This window comes from Balearica regulorum, chromosome 8 (assembly GCF_011004875.1).
Source record: "Balearica regulorum gibbericeps isolate bBalReg1 chromosome 8, bBalReg1.pri, whole genome shotgun sequence".
Lineage (NCBI taxonomy): Eukaryota > Metazoa > Chordata > Aves > Gruiformes > Gruidae > Balearica > Balearica regulorum.
The window spans coordinates 30,592,510-30,613,064 of NC_046191.1; the positions used below are offsets into that span (position 1 = coordinate 30,592,510).

Here is a 20,555-nt window from a genome sequence, read left to right on the forward strand (position 1 = left end):
CTCTTTAGATGCATATTAATGCAATGTACTGCTTTGGCTCTGGAACTCTGTGCTAGAGAACAAATAGTTCAGCAAATGAAACAAATAGCTTACAAGTTTTTTTTAAAGATTAGACATGTACATGTATAATAGCAACATGCTGACAGGGAGAACAACTGCAAGCATTAGTGTTGGCAATGCCTCACAGCATAAACTGATCACTGACTAGAGAAATTTCTCTCCTTTACCTATTTTGCATAAAGTTCAGGTACATTATGCTTTCTGCTGTAGCATTTAATATAGGCTACTGTTGGAGGTGGAGAAGGTCCTCAAGACTAACAATCCTTGGTTCTATTTTTTGGTTTTTTATTGATAGTTATTTTTAAGATATTATTAAAAAGTCAGACTGTACCAATTTTAGTTTGAGGCAGAGGGAACAAGCATGTGCACATGTGAAATTTATGTCACTGTGTATTTGCAAAAAGAACATCAAGAAAGGATCTTAAGAAAAAGGTCTTCTGTTTCTCCCTTGTATTCTCTAATCCCATTTGACTTAAGTTTGGATTCATACAGGTAGGAAACATCTTTCAAGACTTTTCCATTTCAATTGAATCAATTTATTCTGTTGGTTTCTTTCTATTAAGTAACTGGAGACAGGTATTTAAACCAATTGCTGCACAATGAGCCATGAGAAAAGGCAGCAGGTTGGATGGATGCTTATAAGGTAGGAGGTTTGAAATATACTGGCAAGATATCACCCAGTTTACAGCTCTTATCTGTGGAAAGCAGCAGAACAGAATGAGGGCAATTAGACTTACTAGCTGGTCTACTGACCTGAAAGAATAAAAGGAATAAAAATGCCAGTGTGCCATAAAGCAGGCAACACTTGCAAAACAATAACAGAATATGCATAATAGCTCAAGAAACATCCTTAGGAAAAAAAATTAATTAGCTTTATACTTTTGGTTTTATTAAGAAAAATGTAAAGCAGCTATGTGGAATAGAGCTAGCTTTTCAGGAAAACACACTGGGCCAGATCTTGCCTCGTACTTCTTCACATGTTTTCTGCTCTTCAGGGCCGTGGAAATAACACCAAGAAAAATTAATCTGCAGAGGACCGTATTATCTCTTCTGCATAGTTCCCATGTAGTGTCTCAGAGGAAGACCATGCAGCTAGGGAGCTGGCTGGAAAAGCTGCCTGCCTGGGGAAAACTGTCCTTGACTCCCACAGATCCCAGAGGACATGCCAGATTTCAGTGGGACAGCTCTTTCTTGCTGATCTGAGACATCCTAACAACTTCTGTCACTGAGATTTCCTTCTATAGACGAAAAGTAGGGGTTGATTTGGGTGTCAGGGTTTTTACATACTGTGGAAGTTGTGGGCCGAAACATGAATGCTGATAAAGCGACAGCTTTCTTAAACAGAAGTACTGATGGGTCACTGATTGAATGCTAGGTCATTAAGTCTGCAGCTGCCACGTAAATATTATAGAAGAGGATTTGATCTTGGAAAAAGGAAACGGGGACAGTATAAGGTCCTTGCTTGCTCCCACACAATCCATTCCCTCCCCTACCTTTCATTTTAGGAGCTTCAAGGCTCTTAGTACCCAGGGAGGAGGAACGATGTCTTTAAAAGTAACTGATCCTTCACTTTAATATATTATGAACATAAAGCTATGATCCAGCCTGCTGATTTACAGAAGAAACATCAAACAAACAAACCTTAATTTCAGTTTCCCATTAAGTCATGCACATCCTTCTCGTCCAGTGGAAAATCCCACAAAGTAGGAAAAAAAACCCCACATTCTGGAGTTCGCATTGATAAATTACTTAAAGCGCCTGTCCAGTTGGGGTCTGCAAGGCCTGTGGAAGGGTCATAGCCTTCGTGTCCTCAGCCCCTTAGGTCCTCGGGGGAATTCTGCATCACTTCCATTAAGTGTCATTGGAGTCCTCTCCCCTCCTCCATCATTTCCTGCTCCCTTTGCCGTCTCTTTCTCATTCCCACAGCACAGCTCGCTAAGAAACTGCTCTGCCATTAGCTCCCTCCCATATGGCTATGCACTAATCCCCCCTCCCACACACATTCATGCAAAGAGGAGAGAAACTATAGATGTGGAAGAAATGCTTCACTGAGCAGCAGTGTCTGCTATCCAGAATATGGCAATTAAAAGGTGCAAAAGAATCATGCTCAACAGTACTGCTGTTTTCCTCCCCATTCTTTTCAGTATCTGCAGAGCTCCCAAGTATCCTCAATTTGCAAGGATTTTTTGGGGAGTCTTACAATTGGGAGACACCTTGCAATCACCTTCCTCTCCACTTACAATCTCAAGGTATTTTCCACAGTATTTTTTATTATTATTTTTGCTCCCTTATCTATTCTGTTTGGTCAAAAGAAGAATCAACCCCGGAATGTACTGAAGACCGAGGGAAGTTAGGAAAAAAAAAAAAATTCATTGAAATTGAATCAGATTTGGGAGACTAACTTTTTGAAAAAGCTCTGCTCCTGTCTATTTACACCAAAGCCTGCTTTTTTTTTTTTTTTTCATCCTAAGAAAGCACGTCAAGAAACATACCATTTGTCAGGTGCTTGCGATAGTGGGCTGTCAGCTCACTGCCTAGCAACTCACTCACACTGTGTAGGGATATTCTGGCTTTACTTACAATGTCACATCTTATTGCCTAATACTTGCCTTGATGCTGCCTCACTTGCTAACAGCGTGTTACATCAGGTTCCTCACTTGGGAAATACCGAGCTGCCCTTCTGTGTCATCTGGCCCAGTGAGTGCACCTAATGACACCAATAGGAAAAGCAATATAATGGTTTATCTAGGTAGCAGATTCACTATACTACAGATGTCACAATGTATTTACACAGAATTTTATGTTAGGTAGAAATTCAGCATTGGTATAGCATGAACATCAGGCTCCTTGAAATGTCAATAGGCATTTAAAAACTTACTTCACAACACCAGTTAGTGATTCCCTGTGAAAGAAAGCTATAGTCTTTAGGAAAAAAACGCAAGCATATAAATAAAAACCTTTTGTTTTACTCACACAACAGCAGCTTGGTAGTGTGATTTGGTGATTAAATGAGGTGAGTAACATTTAGACTCGAGAGCTCATGGACAGGAAATCTGAGGTTCCAGCCTCATCAGTGACAGCAAGTCACATAGGGGATTTAGGGCCTCAAATGACTGTCACATGTTATTGATTGTCATCTTGCAGGTCATGGCTTCCCCCTCCCAGGGCATTCTGTTCTCCAGAACCTCTGTTGTAATACAGTGGAATAGGAGGAACAAAATCGAGGATCAGAATCCTCTATTATTAAAAATCTTTAAGAACACATAAGAAAACCTTGACTTGAACTCAGTAAGTAACAGCCAGATCTCAGAGGTCACAAGAATGCCAATTTTGCAGGTGAAGGTCTTTGAAAAACCCACTGTGCTGTTTTCAACACAGCTGTATTAGGGCCTTTTACTCCCAGAATACAAGCATCTCAGTGACATTTGAAACCGTGACAAACAGCTAATGCTTTTTTACTTAGGTCGAGAGTTTTGAACCACAGGCTTTAATATAATACTGAAGGTACTGGAAGGTGCTCTAAGGTCTCCCTGGAGCCTTCTCTTCCCCAGGCTGAACAACCCCACTTCTCTCAGCCTGTCTCCATAGGGGAGGTGCTCCAGCCCTCTGAGCATCTTCATGGCCTCCTCTGGACTCACTCCAACAGTAACTCTGACCAAGAGACAAATCTTGCACATCAGAGCGGAAGACTGTCTGAAATAAGTTCCTCCAATGTAGCTAACATGCCGTATACTGCGATGGGACATGGAAAACTAGATAATTTTTTAGGAAGCCAAAATCTATAGAATCTTAATTAGAAGGAATCTTCCTCCCTATTAATTTTTTTGGAATTACCCAAATATGTGCATAAATTCTTACTTATTTTCTCAATAAGCTGTCTTTAATACAATTAGTCTGATGAATGCCATGTGCACAAATAGATTTTCCATGGGAAAATTATGTTATTGATAATTATAACTTTTGTATCAATCAGTACAGTAAAACAAGTTAGTCAGTGAAGGTGGTTTAATCAATTCCATTTCATTTAAGTTCATAACAAGGCAAGTGCATGCACTTGGCTAATTATCATGTCTTAGCTGAGGCTCTGGTATAACAGTTTAAAAAAAATACTAACAGGACCCTTGTGAGAATAACTCTGGAAATCAGTACCCTAATTCTGTTAGAAAATGTACATAAATACCTTCTGATCAAAAACTAAAGCCAGATAATATGAGAATTTTCATTTTTAAACAAAGAAGCTTACTATGATGCTATTTTTATCAGCATGACCCTTCACTTGCCTGAGGAAGGTTTCAATAAGAACCAAACCACTGTCAGAAGTGCACGCCTTACAGCATTTGATGTACTCGGCACGTTAGCAGCTCTGTAAACTCTAACTTCTGTATTGCTTTCCTGAAGCCTACTTATCCCAGAGTATGATAAAAGCACTTGAAAGGATGCAGGAAATTACTACAAAAAGTGTGAATCTTACACTTAAGTACATAATAAACGTAGTAGTGCATGTTTTATTGTCTTTGGAGTGTGCTGTATTTAATAGTGCAGTTACTTACCTGGGGTTTTTTTATTGCAATACTTCTAGTTCTAGACAGAAACTCATGTTAATCATTGCATCTTTCTCTCAATAGATTATGACTACATTCATACAGATGGCAGCAATATGGTATGTATTGTGGCACTTCTGGAAGAAACATGTGGGCATACATATTGCCACATGCAGTTCACTCTGTAAGCCATCACCAACATGTTATTTTTTTATCAGCTTTATTTTCAACTAGGGATTCAGTGGTACAAATAACTGAGGCAGACATACTTGAAACACTCAAATAAAGGCTGAAGAATTATTCATGAAAATGTACAACATTTGCCAGAAAATAAATGCAGACAGTAGTTGGACTCTAAACAACAAAACTGTCTCTCAGATCATTCATCATTGTGCTGACCCAATTAATTTTCCAATTCCCTGAAAGTTGATAGTTTTTGAGCTTGTTAGTTAAAGAGGCCATCAGAGTTGGTACGTCTCAACTCTGACCCAGCAACTGCCTTTCAGTGGGCAGCCCATCATGCTCTCCCCTCAGTCTCCCTCTTTTCTCCACTCAGAGGAGCAGGCTGGGCATTGAGGAAGAATTTTCCGCCTCAGAACCCTTTGGCATCACAGTGTCTTGCTGCTGAGCAAAATCAGAGCACAGCAAAGTCCAGTGGCAGCTCAGCACGCTTGTCTAGACACCCCAGGCTCATCACCCAGAACCTGCCATGCTGCCCAGTCTGTCCCCACAGAGAAGAGATAGGCCTCTCAGCAATTACTTGATTCCTTGTGTCCCAGACAGCAGATGGGACCCAAAGAGCAAATTAAAGTTGTTTTAGCTGCAGTGGCCCCAGGGGATCTGCAGAATGCAGCACTGCTCAGGCCATGCCCTTTTCACTGCCTGTGTTGGAGGAGAAATGAGGGTAATCCCCAGCTGTCTACACAGCTGTACCTTTTCCAGGCCTCTCCTGACACCTGGGAAATCCTTCTACAGCCAAACAGCTTTAGAACTCCTTGGCTTTGTCCTATAATACAAGAGGGTCTCAGGGCAGGATTACCCTGCTGAGCTCTACTTCCCACATCTTGTCTTTGCACGTGACTAGCTGTTAGTCTGGCTGAAGTGGAAACGGAAAATATCTACACGTGCTGACAAAGAATCAAAGCTGGGATTTCTGCACAGCAATGTGACTCTGCTTATGACTGGCAGAGGAATGACAGCTCAGGCCTGCGCTAAAATGCTGTGCTAGTGTGTAAGAGATCAGACAAAGCTTTATTCCTGAGCACAGGCTAATGTGTAAACACCAAGCTTTGCAGGCAAGTCTGGGCTTAAATGCAGGCCCAGACCTGTGCTTGGCAGAGTGTAAACCCAGCTACGTGACTTAAGCAAGGTCAGGATGTGGCCATTAAGACTACAAAAAACCCCTGTAAAAATACCTGGCACCCTCTGGCTTCTTATTTTAGTGTTACCAAAACAAAAAGCTTTTGCAGCTTTTGTTTTGTGGAGCTATAAAATTTTGCAAGGTTTCCACAAAAAGGTATCAGAAAAGAGGAATACAAATATTCTTAAGTCTAGTCTTAAGGACCCATACTCCTTAAAGTTTCACCGAGAAGCTCACAACTGAAGTCTAGTGCCCGTGCGTACTCCGATTGCTAACTCAGCTAACAGTGCAGATTTGGAAGGAATTTCCTACTGGTTTTATCTTCCAATCTCTGAGTCCTCATGTAGGTTACTGTGCTTCATCTAGCTCAGGTTTCAAGAGATAATTGACTCTTAAAGATTTCCCAGGATCTATTCAGTTCTTGAAGAATCCACACAATTGGGACTACACCATGTTTTACTTAGAGGGAAGGGTAGGCAGTGGATTTTATACTGAGTCACTCCTGTTAGTTTTCCAGTTTGGGTTAACCCAGATTTCAATGACTGCTTGCTTATTTTAGAGAAAAATGAGTGCAATTGTGAATAACAGTAACAAAAAGTTCCTTTATCTAATTTCTCCTGTATTTTTAAATGAAAAGCTTCACAAAGTTCAAATTCAATTAGCTGGAATCTATAAAAACAGAAAACTGTCAAAGCAGCTCTAAACCTGATCCAGAAGTGGTCTTCCCTGGAGTTTTGTCCATGACCACTTGGCTCAAAGTCATGACAGGCAGCGGATCTGATGGCTTCTGACAGTGGATAATCTCTAACTCTTAGACGCACAAGGATGTCTTAATAGGATAAATCTTTTTTTCTTTTTTTTTAAATAAACTATAAATGTTTGAAACAAAAGTTAGATGAAACAAAGCAACAAAGAAGGAAATACAGAATCATAACACAGCAAGATTAGGCCTTCAGATAATCTTCAAGCTGTATGGTAATACAAGAGCTTTAACCCAGCTATCTTGTATTAGCCCCTTTTTAACTCCACTCTGTAATTGTAATTACAAATAGCCTTAGAAGATGTGCTGATGTTCAAGGAACAAACTGGATTTTTCATTCACAAAAAAGGATATTTATTTGACTAGTTCTGTATTGGCCGTGCATTCTAATCTGGACCTGTTGCTTATAGGAGATAAAAATAATTTCAGATAAAAGCTGCATAACCCCAAAAAGTCTGTGTTTATATAGAGGAATTATCAGTTCACTAATGTGAAGTAAAACTAACAATTCGTCATTATTTGCTGGATTTTTTACATTTTAAAACACATGAAGAGAGTGCACTTGTTTATCCAGCCTGAGGTAACGCCAGCAGTCACCTCCTCAATGTAAGAGGTCTAAACTGCTACTGCATGCCCTTTATGTGAGAGAGAGAAGTCTGACACCAGAAGAATATCACAGGAGAGATGAAAGAGGAATTTGATAAGCTGGGTTATCTAGAAGTAATGAGACTTTAAGATGGATAATGCTTCAGTACAATTTTCTCATTTATAGATGCTATTGTACAATTTTAAAAGCATACATTTACATTCCTTATACATTCATATCTTACAACTACTCACTTTTTCACCTTTCTTAATAAAAAGGGTTGAAGTTGCCAGGGATGTTAAGGTACCACATACAATGCCACATTTCCTGTTGACTCAAATCCTGCCACACACAGACGTGAGGACAAACTGTTACTGTGACTGCAAGCTGGACACGGCTAAGAACAGAGCACATTTGGTGGCTGCAGCAATTCCATACAGCAGTATTTAACAAGACTAAGAAAATGACAGCATTTCTCCTAAAAAACACATACCAAAGTATGAAGGCAGAATATTAGGGTAGCTAAACAGAGGGAAAAAGTTTTATTTGCAACAAAAGTAAAAAAAAAAATCATAACACATGGAAAGAGATTAGTACAAGGATTCAGTGTCACGCCTGCCAAAAGCAAGCAATTTGCAGTAATGCATTGCACTCACTACAAATTGGAAAGGAATTTAAGACCAAAACAAATGCATGAACATACAGTCAGAAAATGTTCTATTTATGGTAGATGGCATACCCAAGAAAAATGCTAAAATGTTTACAAAGAGTAAAAAAAACCCCTTTCTAACCATGTAAATAAATGAACAGGAATGAACTGAAATATAGCTACTCCAAGGGAATGCAGAGTGATTATATCAAGGGTATAAAAATATTATTGGGGGGCCTTTTTTAAAACAAAAGGAGCCCTAACACTGTCAACTGTGAGCACGTGGCAAGCCGTGCTCCTAAGAGCAGATGTACCTCCACAGGATTTGTAGCAGCAGAACAAAAAGTCCCATATGTGCTCAGGTTTAAAAGCACCCCCCAGATAAAAATGATCAAACTGGTATACAAACCTGCCTACAGAAGAGGATGCAGAAGATAATCCTAAGGAATTTGATTAAGTGCTTAAGAGCTTATAATGCTTTCAGGAAGTAATACACTACATTATTACAGGTACCAGTGTATTTATGTATTATGTAAACCCTGTTGGCACAGAAAGTTAACCTAGGGAGTGAGGGTGACCAAATGCTAAAACAAGACTTTATTGAGCCAATATTAATATTGACTAGATAAATTAACTGTTTGGTTCCTGTAATAAAATGTATACAAAATGTTCATAGTTCCACTGCAATAAAACCAGCCAGTACTGAGTGCTCCTTCATGGGGCCAATTGAGAATACTGATATTTCTAGATAAAAGAGTCATTCTGGTACATCCTTCTTGACAGAGAAGCTATAAAAGTTGCACTCACAACTCCCTTTCTAGAAAATTAAAAAAGGCATCTCAGAATCATAAATTGCATACAATAGTACTGAAATAATGGTATGGTTTGAAAAGTAAAAACAACCCTAAGATGTCTATCAATGTAAATACATGTGTTAGGAACCATCCGGCAGGATTCCTGCCCACCAGCATCTATGTAAAAGTGAGGTTTCTAAAATGTAGAAGAACATTTCCTACCGTTCAGAAGAACTGAAGCTGTAAAAGCACATACCAGCTGTGAAATACAGGAGCTTCTAATGGCTTATACTTCCCCATAGTAAAATCCAAAAGCTGCAGGAAAAGGTGTTTTTTCAGAAATATGACTCAATACCATTATATCTTTCCAGAACACAAAGCAGTATGACAAACTCAAATATGAAATATAAAATGACTCAGGCTTATCAGAGCCTGGGAAAATAACTCCTGAAGCAGTTACGGATTGTACTGGTTTAGGTGATGTGGCAGAAGGAAAACCCTCCATGATGCACTCTTTTACCCCAGGAAAAATGTCCCCTCCTCTCTAAGGGAAAGATGATAGGAGCTGGCCTACCTTCTTCACTTGGTCTGTCCACACACTCCCATTTGCATTTGAGATCTCTGGTTACAGTCATCATGCCATCCTCTTTTTATTTAAAGAATAAAAACTTACTACACTGGTACCACTCCCAACACCAGACTTTGTTTGGCTAAATATTCACCCTGCACTTAAATACATACAAACTTTGCATTGCTGGGATGCTTTGGGATTAAAAAATGTGACTCGTCAACCCCTGATGTCCATAAAAACTAATGCAGCTGATCAGAGATGAGTCTACCATGTCCTGCACGGTCCTCCCAGCTACTCATCCAGAGATGGACGTGCTGATCTTGTAGACATGAATGCAGAATGAGGAAGGCATGCAGCTTCTATTTTGGTAATAAGTGGTTTGACGGCTTATTTTTCAGACCGCAACACCCTCACTTGCCACAAAGCTCGAAAGGAACAGTTGCAAAGGTCCTCAAGCTATCCAGGAAAAAAAAATAATCATATAAGGCAGAGCAGTCAATTGGCTGCTATATACATATTGTACTGCTGTACTGAAAAGTAATTGAGCAGTTTGATTTAAGAACATAGGTGTTTAATTTTAAAAGGAGTCTTTCTCTGGCTAGAATTGTAATGACATATTTTTAGAAACAGCTTTGCTTTTTAACATTATTACTACTGAGAGATGCCAAACATACACACCCTATGTCGCAACTCTCCTTTTCAACTTGGCTTTAGATTTTAAATAGTATTCTTAAATATAAACGACAATAATAATGCTTCATTGTCAGCAGTTTTAAAGACCCATGATCCACATTGTCAGATGTGGGGGAATTAAAAACTGAGGGAGAAATATTCCAGTAATAAAAGCTACAGCAGAACAGACAGCACAGAATGCAGCACTCCCAACTCTTTTTAGGGCTGTATCTGTCATAGCCTATTCAATTGTATATCAGCACAAACTTTCTGCAGTGCTTACATGCCCTTGCTGTCTCACAGAGCACAAGTACGTGCCTCACATATTTTGTTTTTCTTCAGTAATGAAAGCACAGAAAAATAAATTGTGAGAAATAGTGTTTTAGGATGCTAGCTCTAAAAAATTACTATCAGAAACTAAACAAATCCATGCCAGGACACAGCCCTGTGGAATTACAATCGTGCTCAGCCAAAAGGAGAAAATAAAGATGACCCTTCAAATCACTGCAGATAGACTGCCAGCACAGGTACTCACCAACCAGCTGACACTTCTGCATAGTGTTTGTGGGAAGCATCAGTGATCTGTCAGGCCTAAAGCAATCATCTGTAATAAAGCTCATCTGTTACGGGTACCTACTTGTATTGCATAGCTAGGCAGAGAAAGCATTTTCTTCTTTCTAAAAATACTTCCTTCCCCTCTCTAAAATGACAAAAGTATAACTTTGCCTGACCTATTTTTTGTCCTTATTCATTCAGTGGAAATCTTGCAAAATTGACACTTAATTTCCAGGTGCTGTTGCTTAGCTTCCTAAATTATTAATGAGTGTAATAATTACCACTTTTCATCATTACATGGGACAGGGAATAGATGCAAAGATTACAATCACATCACCACCCTCACATCTGAACATGTTTACAGTATCAGAAGATTCCCTCTCTACAGGTTTCAATCAATAAGCTGTATTACAACGTGTGTTTTATGTCATGGTCAAATTGTAAACCATGGTCTACTCCAATTATATCAGCAGAGACCCAGGGTAGAGCAGAAAAAGTAGGGGAAATATGGACCAAAATCAGGGATGTGTGTCTTGTTTAATGTATTCGAGAGTAGTGCCAGGTGGAGCCAAAAGCCGCCAGCGGTTGGGGTGCACTGTGTGCCAGTGCTGGCATGGGTTTACAAAGAAGAGAGGAGCAGAGCGGAGGTGAGACTGGTGATGGGGTGTGTCAGAGAATGAGTGAATAACAGGAAAACTTCAGACATCTTGAAAATGTTCAGAATTATTTTAAAAGTGAAAACAAGGGATATTTCCATGCCACAGTATCTTCACAGCTGCACCTGTACCAGCAAAGCTGTGTCAGCAGGGCTTCCTATTAGCAGCGCGGCCAACAGGAAGAGCTTTTCTGCCAAATTAGCTGTCCCATCTCCCAAGGCCAATGACAGAAATCCTTCTGGCTCAGTTGACTGAAGATGTTCTGCTTCACAGTTATCCATCAGCATCTGCCAGCTGGGCCTTACCACCCTGCAGCTGTGCCCACAGAAGAAATCCTGTGAGCATTCTCTCATGCTTTGGACAAAACTGGACGAGTTAGCACTAACTACATTCATCAGCACTTTAAATCACTCCATGGACCTTGCCTGAAGCAGACTAAGGCACAATTTCTTCTGCCTGCACATAAAGGAGGCTGCAGCCTTGAGGAGAGCAGTAACAAGCCACAAGAGGAGAGTAGGGTCTTCCATGCCCTCAGCTGCGCTGTGAATGTCTCTTCATGGCCTGAACAATGTAACTCAAGGAAACAAAAGCACGTGCTGGTCAACAGTGGTACATCTACACCTATAACTATTCCTGGCACAGCTGTATCAGCAGACCTTTGCTTGAAGCCACAGCCACTGCTGGATTCCGCTGAAGATGTTTCAGCTCTCAGAGCTGTGAGGCATGGAGATGTTCAGCCACCATAGCTAAATCCAACAGGGATCATTAAATGGAGCTCCTGACCACCAAGATTCACATCTTGGGAAGCTCAGCTCGCTACCATTATAAGCTGCTTGTCTAGATGGTGATCTGTGGTGTGCACAGAACAGAGATGCGCACTGTGCTGCATTTGCTGTGCATCAGCCACCCACCAGGAGAGCGGCAGTGAGGAGGGGTGGGGGCAGAAAGTTCTTAAATCACCACCCCACAAATGGCCAGACTTCAAGAGAGACTAAGCTCTGGTCTGAGCAAGCTGTGGGAAAACAGGGCAGCTAGCAAAACACTGAGAAGAGAAATTGGAACGAGATAAGGGGAGTCTGGTTGCAGGTGGAAAACAGGGAACTGGAGCCCAACTAAGCGGGACGGGACAAAGCACAAGTAATGAGCACCAAGTGATCTGGACAACTGCTTTTGCCCTCCTGCTGCCCTACCCATCTGCTTGGAATTTGCTTTCAAAACAAGTCCTATTTTCCTTATGTGTGTCCTGATCCAAGCTCTCATCTTGTCCTTTATAGACCCAGTGCTGTCACTCAAAATCATTTAGAGCAGAAAAGCCGAATTGAGAAACAAAGAAAACTAATTGTTTAACATACACATTCTTCACCCTGGTACGTTTCTTTCAGCTGTATTTTCCCTTCACTTATTCAGGCCAAAGCCTTCTGCCTGGTTTATTACAGGCATTTAAAGACAAGAAGGATTTTATATGACTGTCTGACTGCTTCATCACAAGTCCTGGCTGTGTCTGACATTTAGGTCCAAACAACTGCATTCTGTTGGAGAACCCCCAGCCCCCATGAAATACATTCACTGACCTCCCCTTCCAGAAGAATGAGGTCATCAGTATAATGAGCTCTCCAAATCGATCTGTGAACAGCCTGATTCACAATTTTTCTCTAGGAAAGAGAAGTTACGAAAGGAGGAGTTTGCACAAAAAGGGCATCAGCTCCACCCAGCGGTAATGAAAAGAGTTCCAAACCATTCCTCTGCCCCTACTCTGGGTACGTAGTACCACGCAGGTACATTACGCTGGTTTTTTTGAAGCTGAGGTACTGGAGACCTCTGCTTGGACACGGGTGTGTTACAGCTTGAGCTGTTACAGGTGTGAACAATGGTGTTTCCTGAGCAGCCTCTGCCTTCAAAAGCTGGGAATTAATTGTTGCTCTGAGATTATCTACATCAGCCATCACTATCCTCTTTGGTACTGGCAAATTTTGAACATCTCTTGACTAATCATCTTCCAAATGACCAGCTCGCTGGGCATAGTACCATGACCTCTTCTCTCTCTGCAGTGATTTGGGGAGTGACTAAGGTGTAAAACTTCTCTTTTCTATTTCCTACACCTGCATTTTCTCTAATTTTTTTTATTTCTCTGATGAGACACCACTTTCTGACATAACTCCTGAAGCTCCTTTTAGATTTGGGGATGTGGTTAAGGATGGCTTTTCTTGCTCCAAGTTTTCCAGAACGAAACAGCTCTCTGAATGAACTTTACAGGGACATCAAGAGACTTAAAGCCAGCTCCAGCTCTGTTGGTTGGCCAGTAATTAAATAGTTCACATCTGACCTGATTCATGCTCAGATACACATCAGCAACTCAGAGGCTTTAAGGCATAAATTTGTGACAAGTGAGGGTCAGGCAGATACCACCACCTCACCTACCCCAAAAAACCCCTCAGCATGATGCATTATGGTTTTTTGGGTAGCACTGAAACACCACTTTGTGACTCTCTGGGGAGCTGCTTCTGGATTAGATGGCTTCAAGTTCTGTGTATAACTGTGAAATGTTAGCAACCTTTATTCTGTTTCTCATCACTGTTCCTGTCCCAGCCGCTCTTTCTTAACTTTTTGGAAGGCATGTCTCATTTTTACCTCTTTATTACCTCCATGTGAGTATCCTTATTGTGGTTATATTTACATTTCAAAGTGTTGAGCCTGTAGCATTTGTGCATAAGTTTTAAGCTTATAATAAGATGCAGTGCCTCATTTTCAGCTAAACAGTCCAAAACATATGTAAAGGCTGAAACATATTTTAAATCAACGTGTGCTGCATGTAAACAAAACTGGGTTGGGTTTTGGTTTGGGTTTTTTTTTTCCTGTCTGAAAAGCTTCCAAACCTGTTCACTTCAAGCAGTCCCTTGTGCGCTTTCTCTCTCACCTCCATAGAAGCCCATATTTATTTTCATTTTAATAACATTTTCCACCACAAAACTGGTATTTTTTAGCTAGCAAACTATATCACATTCCTCAATGAAGGTTTGAAAATGATACATGAACAACATGAAAAAAATTCATCCAGCCTTTCTTCTCCCACGCAAAATCTAACTTGTAAAACCAGTATTTCACAGCGTTTTATAGCAGCTATTTAATTTTTCAGCTCATCAGTGACAAAAACCAGATAAAGCTAGTGTTCTTTGCAGTAACGATTTGTACAATGCATTGAGTAAAGCATTGTTCCGGTTTTACTTCGAGGAGAAAGGGAAGTAGACAATTCAGGCAGGCTCTAGTACACATATATTAACGTCAACCTGTGAAGCAGCAGGAAGGTGGAGAGAAGGTGGGTTGTGCAGAAATGAGGCTTCCTGAGGGGACCTAAAAGAGAAGTCGTGTTCTGGCTGCAGCCATGTCCTCCATCCCCTCGTTGCTTCTGCTACCAGGACCACCACAGGGAAGAGGCAGACTTGCCTTGATTTGAATTCAGCAGGCATTTTATCATCAAAAAAACTCAAAATTTGACCCCTTGCTAGCACACACTTGTAATGCCAAGGGAGTTTGGGAACTCTGTGCTTTGAAGTAACAGTCATTTGTCAAAGAAATCCATTTTCTTTGCCCAAGCAGCTCAACTTCTTCAGCTCTTACACTTGCACTCTGAGGCCCAGCTATATGACACCATGCTGTCCATAGTGCCTTCCACTCTTGTGTAGCAAGGACACATTGCTAAACAAGCTTCTTTCATTTCTAACAGCTACATTCATGCATGCCATAAAGCCAAGAGAGTTAGCTCAGTTGTACCTTTCCTGGGCATTAGGTACACCGTCTTTCTGCCCTGTCTGAATCCAGTAACCAGCTGCTTGGGTGTGACTCCCAACAGCTGACCAAACTGGGGAGCCGGGCAAGCGGCTACTAGAATATCACTTGGGGGAATTGAACGTGTTCCTTCTCACTGATCTCTCCCTTCTTCTGCATAATTTAGAGAGGCAGCATCCCTAACCTTAACCTTTCAGTTGCCCATCAACTGGGGATAAAAAAAAAACCCAAACAGATCACTTTCTGCATGTTAATCAAATGCCTTGAATGTACCATGAGCAAAGCCAGGAGCGTCTCTGATGAAACGTAACCTTATTCTCCCTCAATCTGTGCCCATTTCCCCACCTTTTGAGTAGTGCTGTTGGTGGTTTAGGACACTCCTGTCAATTTAGAGTATTTTTATAATGCAGGAATTTGATTTTTATTTTTTATGGAAGCTTTCCCCCCACACACACATTGTGTAGGGAAACAAAACCCGTAAGAGAGGTGGCAGTGAAATTTCTAAGAAAAAGGATTCTCTTTACAGCCAGAACAGTTATTATTTCATTCTTCCCTTTTCTATGTCATATAGCAAAGCCAGAAGACAAATGTTTTTTCCCCGTTCCGTCACTAGCACAGGCCCCTTGTTTCTAGCCTTTGATTAAATCTTTGGCTAAATGCACCCTAATGACACAGCTCCAAATATTCCTCTAAAACTCAGGAGAATTTTCTGGGAGAAAAAGACATTCATAGCCCCTCACCTTCCAAAGATGACCAAACCCACAGTTCGTATTCCAGTTACTTAAGTTCGGTCAGGTAGATTAAACCTTGGAACAAGCGTCAAGCTGCCAAGCAGATTACTGTTAGACCACAACAAACAAACAAGAAAAAAACCCCAACAACCCAGGCTTTTACCAAAGTCAGCAGTAAAGCTGAGGGGCAGAAATGCTTTGATATTTTCATGAAACATTAACCTTCAAACATAATTACTACAGGCACTGAGATTGCACCTGAAGGCTGCACTGTTGGGGAGAATTGCTGTAAAACTGGCCTGCGGGGCACGAACGTGGCAGGTAAACAAAAGTAATGTCTGTGCAGAGATAATGGGATACAGGTCAGCGCATAAAAAGCGTAGCTTTAGGGGATGGAAGCGCTGTTACTGACAGGAGTTTTTTGCCACTTTCCACATACCAGCAAAGGTGATGGTGACTTGTTTGACATTCCATGAACAGTAATCTTTGAAAACAAGACACTGCTGAAACATAAGCTGGACAGGGGAGCATGAAGCCAGTGCTGTCCCTGCTAAGATCTTGTTGTACTGTTGAAACCATTTTAATATCAGAAAAACATAATTAAACTAGATTTACTCTGAACAGTTAAAACATCTACATTATACCTTCAAATCTGAGATAAAAGGAGCAGATGTCTCAGTCTTTGCAAGACTTCCAGCCCTATTTTGCAGATCCACAAATTAAGGAAGAGACAAGCTGTAAGCATCCAAAATCTTGTGTGGTCTGTATTATCTGGTATCTGTAAAATACAGTGACTGAGATCCTGTGCTGTTTCTTCTGAAAGTATGACATGGGGAGGAGAATACACGACAATGGAAGCTGAAAATCAGCTTTGGTTGGCTCTGATTTCTGGGCACTGCATTATTCAGTGTGATACCCTTCACGACGCCAGTGTGCTTATATGTGTATCAGGTTAATATAGCCCAAAGTGATTTCTCTGAGTGTCCGGGGTATAGAGATCTATTTAAATTCCTTGCACTTCACTACTCAGCCTGACCTTTAAAATGACTCTATCATCAGCTCAAAAGTGTCCAGAAGGTGTATGCAAATATAAAAGATGGAATTATTAAAGCTCACATTTCAGGGAGTGCAAATATGAGAGAGGTGGAAGGGAGGCAGGTCTGTTTGGGGTGTGATTTGCAGAAGCAGCTGAACTGGAAGATCCCGGTGTTGGCAGGCAGAGGAGAAACGGTACAGAACAAGTTCTGAACTGCAGCAAGTTACACCAGAGCTGCTCTTGGCCTTCCAACCTTTCTCTACCTGGGATAAGTTTTGGGGTGTGTGTCAGGGATTAAGGGCCTGGCCCATGTTATTTAAGAGCACAATCTATTTGAAAATTGCGTTCCTAAATCTTCTTGGTGAAAAATCACAACTTATGGTCCATCATTTATTCCCCAGCTTCTCCTACTGTTTGATTGTTTCTAAATAAGGGAAGGGAAGAAGTATTAATTTAACCAGTGCTGACAATTTCTAATCAGCTATAAGGAAAGATGCAGCGTGGGCCGAGCCTTCCCTCCGAACCAGCAGCAGGCCGACTATCCCATTCAGAATTTGCTAGTCTCTACATAGTATTGACTGCCTGTAAACGGAAACACCACTGGAGGGCCAGGCAGAGTGGCTGGAAGGAAAGAGCAAGGAAAGCTGGGAGACATCAAAGCACCTCCTCTGAAAATAAACCTTGGGCCAGGCCACAGGGCCTGACACAGAGGGACTTTGGCTTGTAGCTGGGATGTCTGGGGACACGGATGCAGCACTGGACAAATTAAAGCGTGGGGAAATACTGACTTGCTGTGCAGTCTTGAGCAGGTCTTGTTCCCTCCTTGACTCAATTTCTCCTGCTGCAAAATAGAAGCAATGATGTGGCTAGCTAAAGTTCCTTCCCCGATTACCTGGTGAATGCATTGCTCTGGAAACAGGAAGACAATATGAGCACATAGAACTGCTGTAGTATTTGAGAGAGAATGTTACAAAAACCAGCTTTCTCCAGTACTCCATTGAACTAAACATAAAGGATTTCTGCTCATGACAGCTGAAGCTGTGCATTCAAGGCTGCAGAGATAGTATCACTTTGGATTTGCCCACATCATTTCGTGAGTCTGCATGCTCTGATGAATGTGATAAATTTGTGCTTTAAAACCACTAATGCTTCAGTCAGAGCTGAGCTCAGGGGATTTTATAGCACTATTCTTGTCTGCCTTCAACTGTGCAGGGGGCTCTTCTGGCTCCAGAGATCTATGCTTGACAAGAGAGGCACCAGCAGGAAAGACTGCAACTCAGGAAGGTGCATATCTTACCTAATTTCTCACCTCCGCAGTTTGCAGCACTCAATCATGAACAAAAGTTCTGCTTCTGTGTTCATTTTCTGTTCCTGGCAAACTGGGTGCCTTGGGAGGGAGGGAACAAATATACCACATTCCCTAGTGGATGTCATTGTGTTGTAGCTTAGCATAAAGTAAAGGTAAGTCCTACATAACCTCTGCTGGGAACATGCCATTAAAATCCTCCGATGCAGATAAACTTACTTCCTTCAGGACTGGATTTGACCTGCTTGCTTTTGGACTGAGCTGCAAAGGCCAATCGTCACAGGACGCTGCCTTCTTTGAAGAAGGCACTGAAACGTGCAGATGATGTTCTCAGGGCAATTGGCACCCTCCAAAATGTTGCCTGAGGTGGCACAAAAGCCGAATCTCTTTTCAGCCCTGTCCGGTGAGCAAATAATCCAGCCCATGTGACTGCATAGCTCATTCTCCTCTGGACTGCTGTTGATTTGGAGCTCATGGGAGAAATTAAAATACCTGATATGGATAACAAATTATTTCCGTCCCTGGAAAGGAGATGCAAATTGCATCGTGTTCCCGTGGCTCCAGCATGGTTTGCATGGTTGCATGCAGAACAGCCTTGCTATGCCTACCGTTTGGCTGGCTGATAGGCCAGGTGGGATTCCATCGTGTGATTCTACACAGCGAATCATTAATTATAACATCCAAACCAGTATTCCTACTGTGTGTACTTTCAATAGTTTCCTTCCTTTCACCCCCAGAACTCCTTATGCCAGGCCCGTTCAGTTAATTTTGCAGGATATTCTGGTCCTCCCATGTTTGAAGATGGCCTCCATATCTGCATCCTAAGTAGTCTTGTTAGCACATTCATGCTATTCATCCTGAGGTCAAAATAAATGCTGAACAAGATCTCGGAACTGCAGTTCATGACAATTTACTGCCCTCCTTATCAGTCAGATTCTTACCTTCCAGTCTGGTAGTAATCTTCTGATCTCCATTTAAGCAACAGCTTTCCATGTGTTACCTGATATTTGTCCAACGCTCAGGTAGCTAGATCTACTGTGTATCCCTTGTGGGGAAAGCCCCCAACTTCCAAACAAGAGATATTACTGACCCTCGTTCATAGACACACATTGTTCTTTACTCATAGTCTCAACATTTGATCCTAACTTGTTTGTTGGGTTGAAAATTTATCATAGGAAAGTAGGTTACATGGTGAAGAACCTTCAGAAATATGGTGTGTGGAGGCTACAGACACAAATATTATCTTCTGCCTCTCAATTCTTGAAAATTTTTCCTGAGTTCCAGAGTGATGGCCCTAAGGGCCCGCTAGACAAGATAGGCTTTCTCAAAGCAAAAGAGGAAGAATTTGGATTTATCACTAGTCTATTAACATGGATCCTTTGCATTAGCAGCTTGATTGTTCAGATCTGCAGTCTTGGTTTAGAGTCAGTCAAAGCAAGAGAAGCCATTATAGGCCAAGAGTTAATAAAAAAAAAAGAAAACCCAAACAAGTACCCCAGTATTTACAAAGCATTGTAGAAAGGCAGTGGTACTCGCTACTTGTGCACACTCAACAGCAAACTCTAACATTTTTTATTGCAGCTGTGGGAGGTATGACGTGGAGAGGGTCAGGCAAAGCAGTTGCCTGCATTGCACTACCACAACACGCTTCTGTGTGGAAGGCAGCAGTAGTCGCTTGGCAAACCCGTAGGATTACAGCGGGTCTAAGCGTACACCCTGGGGGGACAGCGCAACTTCTGCAGTGTCAGCAAGACAGAGTATACAACGCAGCCAGGGTAAACGTGCTGCATCCCTGGGACAAAGGCTGCTGTTACACTCCTGGGTCAGCTCTCCAGCCCAGCAAGCGTGCCTGGGAGGCAATGGATCATCCAGGAGACCATCTAAACTGACATTTTTAAGCCCACTCAAAATTCCTCCCCAGAAGTTAAAGATTGCTGCGTCTTTCCCTGCAGCCTGCAGCAGCATGGCATTTTATTGCACTTGGATTCTGGACTTTGGGATTGGGAAGCCCTTCTGCAAGCATCACTTTCCCTTGTCTCCCAACAGCAAGAAAATCTTTCTTCCTAATGTACCCACTCTCTGTGCAGTTTTTCTAGGAGATCTGGTAACAAGTTTGTTCTCTGCGCAGATGCACGACGGGGAAGCTCTGTTTATACCCACCTGCAGCCCGTGGAGGACCCCCCGCCGGAGCAGGTGGAGGCACCTGAAAGAGGCTGTGACCCTGTGAGGGACCCACGCTGGAGCAGTCTGCTCCTGAAGGTCTGCACACCGTGGAAGGGACCCACGCTGGAGCAGTTCATGAAGAACTGCAGCCCGTGGGAAAGACTCACGTTGGGGAAGTTGGTGGAGGACTGTCTCCCGTGGGAGGGACCCCACGCTGGAGCAAGGGAAGAGTGTGAGGAGTCCTCCCTCTGAGGAGGAAGGAGCAGCAGAGACAACAGGTGATGAACTGGCCACAACCCCCCCTGCGCCACTGAGGGAGGAAGGAGAGAAAT

General features: G+C 41.9%; 1 long non-coding RNA gene across 1 annotated transcript in view; it reads left to right on the plus strand.

Moving 5' to 3' along the window:
• The window catches only part of LOC142602807 (uncharacterized), a 30,697-nt gene extending 10,179 nt beyond the window's left edge, over positions 1-20,518 (plus strand). The window contains exon 3 of the long non-coding RNA XR_012836635.1: positions 20,189-20,518. This is a non-coding gene — a long non-coding RNA (uncharacterized LOC142602807). The remainder of the gene's footprint in view (positions 1-20,188) is intronic.
• The last annotated feature ends 37 nt before the right edge of the window (positions 20,519-20,555 follow it).